The sequence below is a fragment of the Centruroides sculpturatus genome, unplaced genomic scaffold (assembly GCF_000671375.1).
Source record: "Centruroides sculpturatus isolate CEXI.00-Female unplaced genomic scaffold, Cexi_2.0 scaffold1645, whole genome shotgun sequence".
NCBI lineage: Eukaryota > Metazoa > Arthropoda > Arachnida > Scorpiones > Buthidae > Centruroides > Centruroides sculpturatus.
The window spans coordinates 57,823-75,913 of record NW_019385796.1 but is presented as its reverse complement, the minus strand read 5'-3'; the positions used below and the strand labels follow the sequence as shown (position 1 = coordinate 75,913).

The 18,091-nt window shown below is 34.9% G+C and overlaps 1 protein-coding gene across 5 annotated transcripts in view; it reads right to left on the bottom strand.

Annotated features, from left to right (window-relative positions):
• Positions 1–17,239, bottom strand: part of LOC111642184 (homeobox protein prospero-like) — a 48,439-nt gene extending 31,200 nt beyond the window's left edge. For 2 of the 5 annotated variants that reach the window (XM_023388478.1, XM_023388487.1), the window contains exons 1-2: positions 17,111–17,239; positions 11,050–11,101 (exon numbers count right to left, since the gene is read on the bottom strand). The gene's annotated coding sequence lies outside the window, so the exon portion shown is untranslated. Of the gene's footprint in view, positions 1–7,349; positions 8,076–11,049; positions 11,102–12,492; positions 12,883–17,110 lie in introns of those variants that run through there. The other 3 variants (XM_023388479.1, XM_023388480.1, XM_023388482.1) reach the window with 3 other exon arrangements.
• Positions 17,240–18,091: the final 852 nt, after the last annotated feature.

Below are 18,091 nucleotides of genomic sequence, written 5' to 3'. Positions count from 1 at the left end.
CAAATTAGGTCTATAACTATTCGTATCGACCCTAATACGTTATATAGAATATGAGGCCCTATCCGAACCTATTTTGTTTGCAAATAGGTATATATGCATCACGCGAAACATAATAATATTATGATAGCACGCCAACTCTATTCTTAATATAATGTCGATTAAAGTGATATAATGAAGTGGAATACAAATTTTTGATAACGTAGAAAGAAGCTAACATTTCTTGGTTTATTGAGTTCGTGATCACGATCGCTTCGAGGAAAATTTCCAGCATAAAAAAAAAGAAATATATATTAAAATAAAACAGAGTTAATAATAATAGGAAGGAGAGGGAGGGGGGAAGGAAAAACTAATACGACGAATGATATTTTTGAATCTATAGTTAATGACGGATTAATAAGATGTTTTACCATCAAAATTAATGCATAAAAAGTAGATTTTTTTACATATTCCTACACTAGAATACATTCTAATTTTATATATATATTTTTTCCTTCTTTCTAATATAATTTTTCTAAGAAAGAAACTTTAACAAAATTCCTAGAAAAGCTAAATATTTGAAAGAATAAAAATGAAGTATCGTCATTTAATACCATAAATATGCTTAAAAAGGTACTGTACAGTAGAATATAAAATAGAGGTGTGTGTATGCATAATTTATATTTAAATATATAGGGTTATATACCGTAAAGTCTATGTTTTCTGTAAGATAAAATAAAAAATCTGGACTTTTTTTTTATATTTTAAATAAAAAGGAATAGATTAAAGCTTGACACAATTAAAAGAGGAGAAAGGGGGGGAGAGAGAAAAAAAAAAAAAACCTATGGTAGTTGAATAATATATGAATTTAATTAGGATTATGATTATTGATCTGCTATCAATACAAACTTGTAAAAATTGCTGATATGGAGATTGCCCGTGAAGAAATAATCCAATATGACTGATGTAACCGATGATTCTTATTCCTTTGGGTCTACTAAACTTACTTAGTTGATTGATAGTAACCAAGATCATTTTTTAAAGATTATTACATTGTTTTTTTTTTCTTTTATTAATTCTTTTATAACTTTGATAAGATTACACGCAAATATATCGAATTAGTAATTTAATAACGACGTTTTACCGTTTTCTCAACTTTTTCCTTTCGTAATTTACTGCGTAAACAAGTGTTTTACGTGTGTTTTTCTTTGATAGAACGTCTGTAATTGTAATAAATTTTTCTGAAAATGTGTAATTAACGTATTCGATTGACGAATAACACGCTAATTTTATTGATAAATCGTTAAAAAATCTTCAATTTTGTATAACAAAACTTATACGAAGTAATCGCTGAATAGATTTGGAACGTTTTGGAGAGAAATGGAGAACGTTTCGAACTATTATTATAAATGGAGTTATAATATATGTTTGGATCGGTAAAGAGAGTTGTTAGGAATCTTTTGGTCTTTCGATAGAACAAGAGTTTTCACTATTCTATTCGGAATTTCGACACAACAAGCATAATTTTGCCTGCAGTCAATGTCGATCTGGTTTGTGGCATTGGATGGACGTCGCATGGGTTTGACAGTTGCTGTTTAACTATTTGTACGACAAACTGTAACGTTTATGGACCTCATTTACATACGTTGTGTACACGAACTCACACCATATTCTAAGTGTCTAAGCTCCCGAAAGCTGGATTTCAAAGCGATATTCTCATGGCAAAGACCTCGAAGCAGTTGGCTTCCTTTGGGGATTTTGCATATATTTAGGGCAAAATATGGTAGTGCCACAATTAATTTGATTATTGAATTGATTTATAAATGCTTATGCAATATCTTCGAATGATAAGAGATTGACAAAATTGGAATAGAAATGTGAGAAATTCCCCATTAAAAAAAAAGTACCAGTCGACCCCCGTATAACACTGTTGATTTTTCCGTTTTATATGAATTCCATGTTGTACGAGTCACTTAGATTTTACAAATACACGAGCCGTTCACAGCCCGGCACACGTATTTGTAAAATCTAAGTGACTCGTACAACATGGAATTCATATAAAACGGAAAAATCGACAGTGTTATAGGGGGGGTCGACTTGTAATCTTTTCAATTTGCAAATTAAAGTATTAATGTTTTAAATTTGCCTTCCAGTTAAAATATTAAATATTATTATGAAATATGTAACCTAAATATCATTTTACTTTCGATTTTAAACATATTTTAACGAAAATATTTAGAATTAGCTGATAACACATAAAACACGCTATTTAGGTTACGTCTCTTAACAACGATTCGCTTCATTTTTAATAGCTCGTACGATTTAAATTTAAAATTAAACTTCATAAATCACTCGTTAATCATAAAATTTATATTGTTAATTAATAAAAATTTCAGGTTTATAATTTCAATTCTTTCTTTAAATTCATAAGAGTGAAGTTCGAAACTTCAGGTAAATATAGATTAAACTATTAGTAAGATAATAGCCGAAATAGCATTCGATATAACTACATACTGATGATTCTGCAGCAAAACAACTCGAAATGACCGATAGTAAATAGTCTAAATAGCACTGATGTTATATGATATTACCAAATTCTAGCAATTTCATCAATTCTAATGATTTAAATTCAAAAATTATGCAAAACAATCAGAGAATAATCTCAACCGGACATAGAAAAATGACATTTTTAACAATAAATAAATGGAAATCTATTCTTTTAAACCTCAGAAACTCAAAAAGTTTTACACAAAATGATTCTTTTATAGGTTAAAATAATAGTTAAAACAGTAATTATGTTACATTTAATGGCTCATTTCTAAAGAAAAAAAAAAACCAAGCCAATTCGTACGACTTAAATTTAAAAATCAGGTAAAAGCACTCGGTAAAGAGCTAAATTATCCAAGAGAATTACTTTTTTTTTTTTTTTAGCACCTCTCGAAGACTCATAAGCATCTAACTTGAAATAACAATTTTCTATCGAATAGTAATATACAAAAGCTAAGAATCTAGACAATATAATCCTCGCTTGCAAGTAGTCTACATAATACATGCATTACTATTCCGCCACCATCTTGACTCAATCAGCATTTGGAGAATGATTCTTGATATGCTTACAATAGAGAAAAATAGGCGCTTTAACAGCGATCTGTTTCATTTCAAGTAAGATAGATTAGTCATTGTTAAGATAATTTAGTATTCCCTGCTGTCACCTGTTCTGGAATGGAAGCGGGGGAACAAGTAGCAGTAAAAAAAAGAGAGAGAGAGAGAGAGAGAGGAGAACCAAAAAAGTACTCTCTTTAAAAATCAATCAACGAAATAAGTTTAGTAGACACACGGGAATATCTTTACGTTTCCACCCACTACCGGTTTTCCGAGTCGTTTCCGCGCACGGAACTGGAAAATTCGGCACTTGTCAAATAATAAAAAGCCGCTCTCTCGCCATACTTGTAAAAAGCAGATAAACATTCAATTTACGTTACTCTGCTTCTTCTTTTTTTTTTCTTTTATATATATATATATATATAATATCCGAACACTCCGTAATGTTAGTGATGCTTCATTTTGACAAGCGACGTGAATGAAATTGCTTTTCCCTCCAAATTATCAAGATTTAGGAGAAATATAATAGTGTACTTCTCGCATATTTTCGTTTAGAAAGGATACTGTATAGAGTTTTTCTTCGGTGATAAACCTTTATAAAATGTTTTAAACGATTATTATTATTATTATTATTATTATTATTATTTATTTATTTTTTAAAAGAGATTTTTCAACTTTTTGTATTAATGTAAATTTGTAGAAATTGCTAAGAAATTACCTAAAAAGTAAAGTAGACAAAGAAGAAGAAGAAGAAGAAGAAGAAGAAGAAGAAGACTTTTTATAAGTTTATCATCAAGAAACATATAGGAAAAACTTTTGTTAATATGATTTATAGTGTAGTTATTAGTCTATTTAACGAGAATAAAATATTTGGTCTAGTGTTTGTTCTTAAGAATGTTTATGCATCTTAATATTCGACAAAATTAGAGCCATATGTCAGTTTACTTCGTGCATTCATTCTTTCGCCAAACACTCGTCTTTAACTCTTTAAACTATTGAGTTGAATTGCCTTTTGTGGTATTAGAGTGAACCCATTTCATCATCATAAGCTTACATATTTCCTTATAGAGTCTTATATATATATTATAAACTTTAGCTGCTGATTTTTTTTCAAATTGCTCCTAACTTTGGTAGTTTTGAACTTCTTCAAAAAAATGGAGAATTATTTTTGTCAAGTATTCGATGGAGATTGAATATAGAGACCGTGACATAGGTCATAATAGAACACGGTGATGCAAACCGATGAAATCAATCAATATGGAACGATTTCGAGTAACCCGGAAGGCTACTTTTTACTGAAAATTCTAGCTAATTGGTATTATAATATAAGGTTATTCTATCGCCATTTTAAACGAAGAAATTCAACTCAGCATCCGAAATTAATTTTTTTTTGAAAAATTTCATAAATGATTCGATTTACACTAAACGTTTCTTTAATACATTTAACACTCTTATTGTTTATTATTATTATTATTATTATTATTACTTTTAGAGCAAGAGTAAGTGGAATAAGTTTAGCCCGTTTCTAGTCGGTTCGCCAAGTTTTCCCAGTTATCCACAGCATTGTAACTGAAGCATGAATTCACTGTTGTGCCTGTTTCGTTGCTATGGTGATAGTGGATTGATTAGCAATTAACCACAGAATTAATTATTATCTGACGTGACTGTAAAATGAATCCTTGAGTCGTGCGCCGAGTCACTAAGTAGTTTTACTTCTGTCTTTGTTCTTCCCCCTTCGTTGACGACCACGTGATGTTCCGGATCACGTGACGGTGGAATCCCTTATCGGAAAATCGGTTGAGGTTACTACCTGTTGAAAGTATGTTTCGAGTCAAATGGCACGGCTTTTGTATTATTTAATTTATATAGGACTAGGTCAAGAAACGTCTTTGGACGATTCGCTGGCACGCATCTCCAATCTATCTAAGTTTATGGCGATTATAACAGAGAAAAATCTACTTACAACAATACGATTTTCCTCGGGGCTTCTCTCATTACTCTTATAAAAAAATATATATATACAGTATACTAATCAGCCAATAGAATAATTCTTTTGTGAATAAACTTCATTTTCAACATAAAAGAACATACAGCTTTAATTTAACTTCATCCTATTAATCTCCAATGAACTATTTAAGCTTCCTATTTGCTCAGCTTGTTCGCATTTAAGCAAATTACGCGAACTCACGCTTTTACTAACAAGCCTATACCGAAATATGGCGGATTTTTTTTTTCTTTTTATAAACCTACTCTAACAAAGATGAATTTACTTTCATTTTGCTGGCTTTCGTATACGATTTCATTACGAAACCGCATTAAAAAAAAAAAAAAGTAGAGTTGTTTTGTCTTATCTATTCCCAAACAGCAATTAAAGCATCTCTGTTTAGGAACTGACAAAGAATAAAATGATGCTCCATTTTCAAAATGCGACTAACAATTTCTAAACTTTTTGACGATTTTATAACGTCAAAGGCTTTTGTTTTCGCTTAAATTTTGTATAAAAAAACCCAGAAACAATTTTTCCGGCTTTTGTAAATGCTTTTCAACATTACGTTACACACACACACACAAAAAAGAGAATAGCGAATCTAACAATTGTCAATACACCCCCTATAACACTGTTGATTATTCCGTTTTATATGAATTCCATGTTGTACGAGTCACTTAGATTTTACAAATACGTGTGCCGTTCTGTGCCCGGCTCACGTATTTGTAAAATCTAAGTGACTCGTACAACATGGAATTCATATAAAACGGAATAATCAACAGTGTTATAGGGGGGTCGACTGGTATTTAGCAATTAGAAGTTTTATAAAAGTTTAGTAGCATAATAAACAAAGACGTCAGAAAGAATTTAAAATTACGAATATAATCCGAGAGAATTGTGCAAAGTTCTTCAAAGACTCGTTCAACAACACTTTATAAAGATGTTTGAACGTATCGAAAATAACTCTTAAAGCGGATTAAAAATGGCGACTCTAGTCTATAGATTCCATATACACTCTTTAAACTAATAATATCAAAACGTAGGGCGCTATTAAAGAGCGTTAAAAATATATTTTATGAGTTTAAGTGATTGTCCGTGGAGTTAGCCTTTTGCCTATTTCCAAATACAAACAGGATAAAGGGAGATCAAATGCATATATTTCTAGCAGGATGGCAGTATTTAAATATCCTTCCTGTTTGCAGCGCCCCTGTCGTCCTTCCCCTAAAGCATTACATAGAGTCAGAGCAACTGGTCAATACCATGACTCTACATAATGTGTTTACACAGCACGCCATACCTAAACCGTCAGCTTCTATCTAAAGATAGTCATTGAATACACACGCACAGTTGTATTGGCCACGTCTATTGGACTCTTTGTGCGCTAAGGTGATGATTTCATATTCCACTTTTGTTCCGAACAAACTTTATTTTTCCTTTGAAAACCATTGGTTTTTGGCCTATAAAGAGTCGATCGCTCCTCTTTTCTTGGCTACGAGTAAAGAAAATAACGCTTAAAATCGGTTAGCAATGGACGTAGCCTATTTAAATTAAGTAAAGCGGTTAAAATGTGGAAGGAAAAATCGCTAAATGAGAAAACAGATAACGAAATGTATTGTTTATTTTATTAACTTTCGAGTTCTTTGTGGTGTCTGCGGGTGTTTACGGGACGAACTTCTTTTAAAATGCCATTCGAAAGACACATTTATTTAACATAGTTAATTAAAATGAAATTATAGCTAATGAAAGGTGGCAAATATTAAGAGAATTTCTGGAAAGTTAAATATCGCTTGTATTTTCTGGTTATCGAGTATCTCGTTTTAGATGCATGAAAGGCGTATCAATGTCAGAAAAGCCAATATACCTCCGAACGATCGCATAACGCATTTTTATACAATTTTCAATCAATAAGCAACAAGTATAGGATTCATTTACAAACCCGATAACTATATCTGCATACATAATATCCCGTTACAGATTGCTTACGGGCCATTGACCTCATTGTGTGATTCGTAGAAATCGTAACGGAGGGGGGGAAGGAGTTAATAAAAAAAAAAAGATTGGAGAAAAGTAAAATAGGGTCCTTTCGTGCAGCTACTGACTTCCACGCGAGGCTTAAGATTGTGTCTGTCCCCCAGTCACGTGGTCGCCAGTCGGAGGGACATGCAAACAATCTTCAATCCGCTTAATGGACGGCAAAACAATCGTGATCGGCCAAGTGCGTGATTGGATGGCGTTGATTGCGTGGTATTTGATATGTGTGGAAAGTATACAGAGGCATACTTACGGTATATGATGCCGCTGGTAGAATTGAATAAAAACCATCAAAGATTTGGCTTACTTAATCCATGGAATCGATTTCGAAGCCGTCGTTGATCTTGCCCATAGGACAATCGGGTTCAGTAAATCTTGCAATTATCCAAACATAATGATTGAATATATATATATATATATATATATACGCGCACCGAAAAGTAAAAATTCTTCAACGAATCAATAGGCCGAATTAAAATTTAAACCATTAATAGGTTATGCTCGGTTTAAAATAACTTTAGGCCGACCATCCGGGCGGAATCGAGTGTTTATGGACATGATGACGTGTTAAAAGTTTGATCATCCCTAACGATTCAAGTTCTGCTTACAAATGCAAGTTTGAAGAGCTAGAAGTTTTATTGGAAAATTACTGTTTAAATATTGTTTAAAAGGGCTTATTTCTCTTATGCAATCCTTTAAACCGCGATTTATATTTAAGGATGCTATCGTATTAAAATATTTTGATCTTTAATAATTATTATCCTATCCCCCGTGTGATAATATAAAACTGTGGATGGCATTTTATCCACAAGGGTTAAATACAATTCGAAGTCGTATCGTTTTACGGAACGCGGATGTTGACTGCCATTTTTCTCGTTAACAATCATCATTAATTCATACATTTATTTCACAAATGAAATCTCTTAAAACTTTATTAAGATGTATAAAACTCGATACAAGTCGACCCCCCTATAACACTGTTGATTATTCCGTTTTATATGAATTCCATGTTGTACGAGTCACTTAGATTTTACAAATACGTGTGCCGGGCTGTGAACGGCTCACGTATTTGTAAAATCTAAGTGACTCGTACAACATGGAATTCATATAAAACGGAATAATCAACAGTGTTATAGAGGGGGTCGACTTGTAATTTATTTGAGATATTTTACTAGTAGAATTGAAGACTGATAATGCCTAAAGTTTACTAACGCTTTTTATATTGTTAATGATCATTAAATTATTTTAGCTTCTTCACCCAGACTCTCTCTCTCTCGCTTCCATTCTTTCGATTTATAGATTTTTACAAGTTCTAAGTACATAAAACTTTAAAATAATTGCAACTTTTATTCGTAAAGAAAGAAAGTTCCAAAGAAGTTTTTTGCCTTAAGATAATAAAGCATTTATACAACGAACCGCGCGTTATTATTCTGCTGTGGAAATAATTATTCTTTCTTCATACGAGAGATCTTCGCGCGAATTTATCTTGCGAGGCAATCTACAAATCTAAATGAAGACGAAAAAAAAACGCTATAAAAGTCGCTAATTTTCTTTATTAACGGGATAACAAGTGTAAGTTGCAAGAAAAAAAAAACAATTGTTATATAATCCGCCGCCGAGATTGAATTCCAAAAGTTTTACCCTTTTGACAGGTAAACCTCATAATTATCTACAACCGAAACATCCATTAAAGTCGATAAAACGAGGGAATACCCCCCCAAAAAGGATGAAAGTAAAAATAAAAAAAAAAAAAAACTTTCGCATCGATTACACCCTCTTACTTAAAAAAAAAAAATAAGCGAGGAAAAAGTAATGGAGGTAGGTAGAAGGCACATGGTGGGATGTCATCTCTAAAGACCTGTGTCTCTTTAAACATCTTAATAGAGATCACAAATCTCAGCTCAGTTAATCGTCGGCTTAACGGAAGGTCGTTTACTGCCGTCTAAAAGAATTAGGCGCCGTAAACAGGAGAGAAAAGCTGAAGAGAGAGAAAAAAAGCAGACGATGAGTTGACAGATAAAAGAGTCGCTGCCGACGAAACTACGAATCGATGCAAAGCCGCAGCAGCAGCAACAACTAGGCCTAATTGGACGGCAATCGCCTTTTAATTATGATCACCTCTCCCCCCACAGGATTTATTGACGGCGATTTAAGGGGAAAAAGTAACAACCTTTCCTTTTTATTCTCCTCGTATACCTTTTAACGGCAAGTCATACGCGATTTATTTTCGAATCTTCCCTTCTCCACACACTCCACGTGGACACTTAACGAGGCCCCCAAGTGGGAATATTACCGTCCTATTTTTTTCTCTATTAAAATATTTATATATATATATATATATATATATAAAGGTAGGAGGAAAAGAAAAAAAAATAACCTGGAAATCGCATTAAACGGCAATCGTTTCTTATTTTATTTACTCCGTAGTAATTTAATTTGACCGGGGGTTTAAAACAGAATGTTTACGTTGTTATAAAAACCCCGAAGTGACGTCAGCCGTTACACTGATCTATATTAATCGTTATCCCTCTTTTCGGTCACGTGACTGGCTGTGGAACTCGTTGCGTGAAGTGAGGGACGTGTCGTTTTATGAACGTGTATTTTAATGCTTCTATCAGATTTCGACAAACAAATATCGCACTAAACTGCTATCGTAATGAAAGGTGATACGTTCATAAACGAAAACAAACACGATTTAATTAGGATGAGACCATCCCCCACCCCCACAAACTTTTTGAAATTTTTAAACCTGTCGATTTATATACTTCGGATACAAAACCCTTAATTAAGGGGGGGGGGTCCACTTCGATACGCCCAAGATAATTAACGAAAAGATACGTTATATCCTAACTAGATACTGATTAGAAATTGTTATTGTTAGATAAACACTCATAATTCTATTTTCCAAGGCATTTATTTTATATATATTATTGTTATACAGTACAATGATTGCTCATAAAATAAGCTTCGTTAATAATAAACGTAAGAGTGACAAGTGAAAATAATAATCATTTTTAAACTTTCTGCTTTCGATACTCGATCCTATTATCTATGTAAATAGCGATTTAAATAGATTTTAAATCTAAATTCGTACAGTTTAATAAAATAAAGAACGGATTCGGAACTTAAAAATTCAATTTTTCTATACTTAAACGTAATTAAAAAAAATGTTTATACCAGTAGACTCCCCTATAACACTGTAGATAATTCCGTGTTATATGAATTCCATGTTGTACGAGTCACTTAGATTTTACAAATACGTGTGCCGGGCTGTGAACGGCTCACGTATTTGTAAAATCTAAGTGACTCGTACAACATGGAATTCATATAACACGGAATTATCTACAGTGTTATAGGGGGGGTCTACTGTAATTAAATTCGTATTGAAAAAAGTTGATTCTAACCCGATAATTTATCAAGTGCTAAATGTCTATTTAAGGTTTATAAATCTTTGCAAATATATGCAGATTTTTTTTTCTTTTTTTTGGCTTAAAAAAAAGAAGAAAAAACAAAAAACAAAAAAATCCAATTTTCCGATCCGAAAACCGAATAGATCCTTTAATTAGGGATAGTCGAGTAATATACTTTTTAACGTAAGAAATTTTATACACGACAGTTTATTTTCATCAATTTTCTTGTGTATATTTTTTAACATGATACATTTATTAGTATCTAAAATAAAATTGACTCTTTCCATTAAAGTAATTAGAATCAAAAATCTCCTTTAAGCAATAAAGCAAAGTTTATCCGGAGAAGAGTGGGGAAGACACGGAATCCTAACAAAAGATGTGCAGTTGGATTTTTCTATGTATTTTTTCCCCCTTTTTTCTTTTTTTTTTTCAGACGAAAACAGTAATTAGAAAATGAGTATTAGTTTCCATTAAAAGAAGAAAAAGAAAAAAAAAATGGAAACGGAAGAGAGGAAAAAAAAAAAGAAACTTAAAGCGACTTACCGATCTTTTCACAATTGCTGTGGCTTGGAAATTTCGGAACTTGGAAATCACTCTGTAAAAATGACAGAAGTGAAATAAGAATCAGAATTTGTACATAATTTGAATTTGATAGTTGTTACGTCATACATCAATTATCATAATAAAAATTATCTAATTGGTTCATTGATAACGTTAGTTTAAATGGGGGGGGGGGTAGAAAAAACATGTTAACGGATCGTGTTTTGAATATTGGTTATGCAGAAAATATAATGTTACCAACAGAATAAACAGAATTTTATTAACTGATCGGCGATTGACAAAACTTATAACATGATCGTCGCGTGCAAAGTCCGACTGGTAAGATTTTTGGCGGAACATTTAGCCCGTTTTTAATAATAGAATTAGACGAAGGAAGGAAATTTTTGTTTTCTTAAAAGTCCCCTCTTTAATTTAACACATTAAAGACGGCAATTGTTGTGGTTTTGACCTTATTTTTCGAAGGGGGAAGTTAAGTGTGTCTTTCACTTACAGACCACATCTCCGACAAACCATAATGTGCGGGGTGGTTATTTACATCTGTGCGAGTAATTAACGCCATGTAATTATAGATTACCTTTCCTCTTCAATGCTAGAAGTACATTAACAGGAATTAATTGAATTTAATGGTTTACATTAAGGAATTATACAAGTCGAACGGGTTTCTTATCGGGAGCTCGGATCGTTTAAGAAAATGCGAAAAGACGGGGCGACCGTCTAGCCAGGTGGAAAATGCCAGTGCGGTTATTATCTGCATCAACCAGTGGACGGTAACTCAGGGGCAATGGCTGGAAAACTGCATTTATGCTTCACTTGACCGATGTGCGCTCGGTAAACTGAGCCCCGAAGCTGGACTCGAAAACTTTGTAAAATGCCGGCGACGGCAAAATTCGTGCCAACTTCTTAACAGGTGGGCTCGGAAAAAGAACTTGCGCTGGGCGCCCGAGGCCGTCCCAGCCCGTCAATTGGTTGTCGGTAATAGCGAGAGAACTCTGTCAGTGCAAACGTTGTACAATAGGTACGTAATGGCTGAAATTGTGGTTCTGTGAGCCGATCAATAGAACGGGGAGACACCATGAATGAGTAAGCTTGGCGATGACTAGATGGGTGCCATGCAAAGGTTCTCTCTCTCTCTCTCTCTCTCTCTCTCGCTCTCTCTCTCTATCCTGACCGACATTAAGTGTGTTTGCTCATCGGGTTGTTTGTGTTTCTGAGGTTGTTTGTTCCTGTCAGTAACTATGGAGCGATTCTACAAAATAGTTTCGTTCTTAGATTACATTCTAATAATGGGCGATTATGGTTTTGTTCTTTAACAATTGATCGCAACTTTGTGTCAACTTCGTAAAGACGAAAGCACGACACGAAGCTTCACGCACGAAACTAGGGTAAAGCCAACTTTAAGTAAAAATTGCGCAATGTTTACATTACCTCACGGTAAGGGGTCTACTCCTTGAGGCTTTCTTATGGTGCAGAAAAGATAGAATTACAGGAACTGTTGTGGACTTTCCGACGTCTTACTAGTAACTGATTTAACTCTCAATCAAAACAACGTTGTGTATTCAGTTACGAAACGAAATACGAAAGCCTAACTCATTTCCGCTTACCGATTAAAATCTTTGCATACGGGTTCGACTCCAAGAATTAAGGAAATAGATCCGTCACGATTCGTTTTATGACAAAGTTAACCTATGTACGCATGTTAATGCCATTCTTTGAACGGCTCAGTTTCCATAGAATTGTCAACGTTATGTTATGTCAGCAAAGATATTCGATCAACGCTGTCAACCTTTGGACGCCATCAACATTAGGAGGAGGGTTTACTGTTACGTTTAAATGATCCCATTCGACTGTTACAAGACAGACGAACCAGTTGATTGTGACTCAGAAAAGAAATCAGAAGGCTGTCCCCCGCTTGTCAGACTCCATAGACACCTGCCGCACTGCGGGAGCCGATGACTAAGATAGAACACCTAGAAACTAACTCTTGAACCCCTCTTCCCTCCGCACCAATAGATGACTCATACTCATTTCACCGTCTTTTGTCGAGTCGTCGGGTCGAAGATCTCTTTCGCCCATCCAGCCCGATCCTTCAATACCGTTAGAAAAAATGAATATTTTTGGAGAAATTGTTTATCCCATCGTCGGCGACAAAATAAAATATGGGAGAAACCCCTAGGCAAATAATAATTCGTCCCCCACTCGCCCCTGCAGTTGATAAGATTGTAGATCGGAAGGTCCAAACCATTGCTAGAACGAGAAGGGGGAAGGCACGGCTGAGGCGATTGGTGCCTCCAGGGGGCTAAGCTGACGTGGATAGCTGGTCATTCTTGACTAATTATTGATTCTGTAGAAAGTGAATTATAGATTGTGCGCCGAGCATAACTACACGTCAACTACAAAATCTAACCAGTGAAGTCGAGATAGTTTAACTAAGCAGCTTAATGAAAATTTCCTACTCAAACGTATAAAAAAAAAAAATAGACACTCGCCCGTCGACAATGGAACTTTTAAATAATTTCTCGTCTTTCATTCGAAACTTCTGTATGCAAGTTAATAATTACTAGATACTGCTTTAATTATGTAACAATTTTCATAATTAGACGACGCTATGTCGCCTGCATGTACACTTTTCCAAGAAATGAAAGCTACTAATACTTTTGAAGCACACGTCTTTTTTCAAAACGTAATTTCTGTGTCGTCATAGTCAATTAAGTTAAAGGCAGGTGGTTAATACTTTTCTATGCCGGTTCTAAGTGGGTCCCTTATCACGATCTTAAGTAGAATTTCGCCATCTGCCTTGCTAGATGCTCGGTAAACATTCGTGGGGTTAATGTACAGTCGATCTTTATTGGAAATTAATGTTCTTTAAGAAGACATCCGAAGAAGAAGAGAGAGAGAGAGAGAGAGAGAGAGAAAAAAAAAGACGGGGGTTTTAGAGGGGTGACGATCATCGACTGAGAGTTCAGTAACTGCTGTGGCGTCATCCTCAGTTTGTCGCGGCGATAAGGACAAATCCTCATTACCAAGACGAACAATACCATAGAGAAGCATTGAGGAGCAAGAAGAAGAGAAAAAATAGCAATATAAACGAAACTTTATACTCGTCCACAGATATCTTGCTTTAACAAACATTAGTTTATGGCGATAAGGAATTTTCGTTGGCTGTCATTGTAGTGGTCGTCGTTGTGGAGGGGACGAGGGAAAGGGGGAGAGAAATGGTTGCAACGACGTTCCTGCATGATAATTGATTTCCAAGGGTAATTATTTATGAGATAAATTTTGCTGCTCCGTCCGAATAGTTCGCAATTTGCCCGCTCCTGTTAAAACCGTCAGCGAGCGGTGACAGCCAACTGGACTAAGCAACCATCTACCCTAACAGTATTATTAACAGGGAATTAATTGCGTTTCTTGTAGGCAAGATGCGGGCTTGAATCCGGCCATTTCCAAGGAGCCATAACCTGGCACTTGCAATCGGCGACCGTTAGGACAGGAAATTGGTTTTTCGTTTGCCAGATGCGACGGCAATGCGTGCGATTCGGTCACGTGACGCACGCAAAGCAATCGGGCGACGACACGCCTGAGGGTGTCGAGCAGTCAGGCCTACCTGCAGGGGCCTCTTTCTAGTTTCCTTTGTCTACTGTCTGAGTCACGGGACGACCCTCTGAAGATGCCCTACTCAAGCTAGTAGTGAGTCAGCAGCGGACGGAGCAGGGCAATATTTCAGCTAGAGGAGTAAGGCACGGAGACAAAGGCCTTCCTGCTACTTATAGGACCATAAACTGATTGACTCATGCACGGAGCATGAGGGACACCTCCACCAGCTCCTTCTTTTCCTCCTGACCCTCCTCCCAATATGTCACGAGGTTGGTAGGATTTGCTGTCGCTTGTCGTCTGATCCCAGATGGTAGGGGATGGGAAGAGGCAACTTGTTTGACTTACACTCATAAAAACGCGACTAGATAACGTTAAAAACCTTCTCTCTTTTATTTCTTTGCTTTTTTTAAAATCGCATTCTTCGTTAAAACACAAACATTAAATTAGCATTGGTCGAAACAATCCGCAATTTTTTTCTTTTCTTAAAATGCACGGAATCTTAATTAACCGCAGTTGACATTTAACCGGCAGATAGTTTAAAGCTTTTAATAAGTTTCCATAACTGAAAATGGAAGTGGATTTATATTAAAACTGTTGCTCGAATGACATATAGTCTACCCTCTTGGTAAGAATAGATTTCCCTTATTCACTGTTCTTTGGTGAAGGGAGGGATTTGAGAGGGATTGATCATCCCTCCAGATGCCAAAGTCTGCTAGGGGATCAGAAATCTATTGTTTGCTGGCACGTGGCAGAAGAAACGGGACTTTCTAACGTTTGATCGAACAATAGACGGAAATGTCGTTTTTCAGTTCTTGATCGCGGTCTGTCTGTCAACTCAAGTTAACGAAAAGAACCAGAAAAGAAGTAAAAACTTCTTTTTTCTTTTATTAATCCAAACCTAACTTTGTTTAGTTTACGATATGGAAGCGCTTTCGGTTACGAATTACCGCAGGAAAATACGCAACAAAAACGAAAAAATGTAAAATCAATAAAATTCTATTAAAAATCGAAAACGTTTCGATTGATAATTCAAGGACGAGAACGAACAACCTGTTGATTTTCAGACCTTGCACCAAGAATACTTGAAGAGCGACATGGAATAGAAGTACAAATTGTAATTCTATATCCTAGCAGACAACAGTTCAAACATCGAAAATTGTAACAAACCAGACATAGCAGATACGTTAAAGTGCTGAGACGACAAATACAATCCTAACAGGTGGTTCAATATTGTCGTAACTTAATTCTGGTCGTTCGACCAAACCTTGTTTCTCAATAAAAAGAAACATGAAACAGGTAGAAAGATCATTTTGACAACTTCCGCGTGTCGTAACGCACGGTTCAAGGCCGATTTCTATTGGCTAGCAATACGATTGGCAGGTGATGCAACATTTTTCGAATTTGGCCGAGTCGACGAGTGGATAACGAACGACTTCTGTCTAAATTACGGCTACAACAAAAGTCTAAACAGTTCGATCTATAACAATAAACAAAGTCGACTTTCTTTAACTAATATAGTAATAAATTAATCAAATGACACACACGCAATGGAACGAACGTATACAAAAACAATAACATTAACGGGCATTTTAAAAGTTTTTAAACTTTACCAAAAGTTAAATCGAGAGAATATTTGCAAATTGCCATCATCGTAACAGCTAGTGGACATAATTATGTTTTATTATAAATAGTTAAGTTAGGCGTAGAATATTTCTTAAAATTCAATTCGAATGCCGTCTGTCTGTTACTCGACGGTGTACAGGTGGTAGTTTATCTTCCTGTCTTCCCCTCCGTTCAGAAGGTGAGCTTTCAGGGAAAGCGGATTGCCAGTGCAGTAAAGCTACCCCACCAAGGGAAACAGTCCCTGGCCTACCATAATGGCCATTTAAGTGCTTGGCTCCAGTCTCTGCTGTTTGCAAGACATAGGACGGAGAAAATCGATGGCGTTGATTCAAATCTTTCCAAATGGACAATGTTATATCGTTTACTGTATGTAATGCCGTAAGCGCAAGACATAAGCGTAGCTTATACAAAAGGACTCGATCCCGAAACGTTTACTACACTACACGAAACTCTTTTAAAAATTTCACAAAAATAATAATAATAAAAAAAATTATCCAAGAACATTCCCGAAAGAACAATAACATTTCGAAACGTACACGTTTCTCTGTGGAGTGACCCCCCCCACAAAAGTTAACTTTAACGGAATAAAGCGGTATACGTAACCGGAATCGTCGCTTGTACACCGTACCAACAAAGGTATATATATAAAAAAAAAGATAAACATTATCCGATCGTATTAATCAGAACACATTTTTTTTAAAGGATAAATGGATTTCGAGTCGAGTTATTGTATTCAAAACAAACCGGGCGTGTTTACACGAAGCGGCGAATGATACCCGAGCGCTGACACCTTGTTAGATGTTAGAAAAATCGGGTTGAGAACACTCACCTGTCACACCTGGCTGACGCACCGGGTGCTGGATGCGTCCCTCCCTCTACCGATAAAGAAACAACAAAGACGTTCACCCGCACCCGATTACGGAGAACGTGCTTCCCTTTACGAGCTGACTCATAGCCAGACTCGACCAATAGCAATTCGCGTATATAATATCGCATAAACCTACGCATAATATATTTTAAAAATATTTATAAACATCTCTAAAGTATTAATAATAAACTTTAAATCACTTTTACTGTCGTTAATATTTATTATTATTATTATTATTTTATTATTTTTTTTTTTTTTGGAGGGAGCCGCTAGTTGTATCAAAGATGGCGACTGTTCGTGGAGGCAATGATGGAGACACTTCCGATCCGATGATGATTTGTTTTTGTTATTGATAGCGTGGTGCGCTGTGGTTATGATGATCATCTTCCTCGATTTATTTCCACTTTTGAAGTATCGAAGGATGACAATCTGTTTTAAAGCGAATTTAGTGAAAGACACTTAAGAAAGTAAGTGTGATGATTTCGTGATTTAATTTGATGATGATTTGTTGTCTGTTTACACTCTTAGGCAGTTTATCGCATGATTATTAGAAGAAACGTGATATTTCATATGTACAGCTGTTAAAATATACAAGTACTTGATTTATGTCGAAGATTTGCTTATAGTTTAGAGTAAGATACAATATGACATTTATATACAGTCCATTTTAAAATATTGCATTCAAATACAAGAAGTAAAGATGAGTAAAATAAAGTCTCATCAAATATATTGGTTAAAATAAATCTTGATTTATATTATGTATTTATTCTTAGATTATGACATTACTCATATTCAAATTGTATTGTAAGACAACATGTGGAAGATGATATCAATTCTCTCATCTGATTTAAATATCACTTTAAAAGATTATAAAAATGAAAACATTGATAAATTTCCTTATATAATTTACTTGCGTATATCAATGATATTTTTAATTTTGAT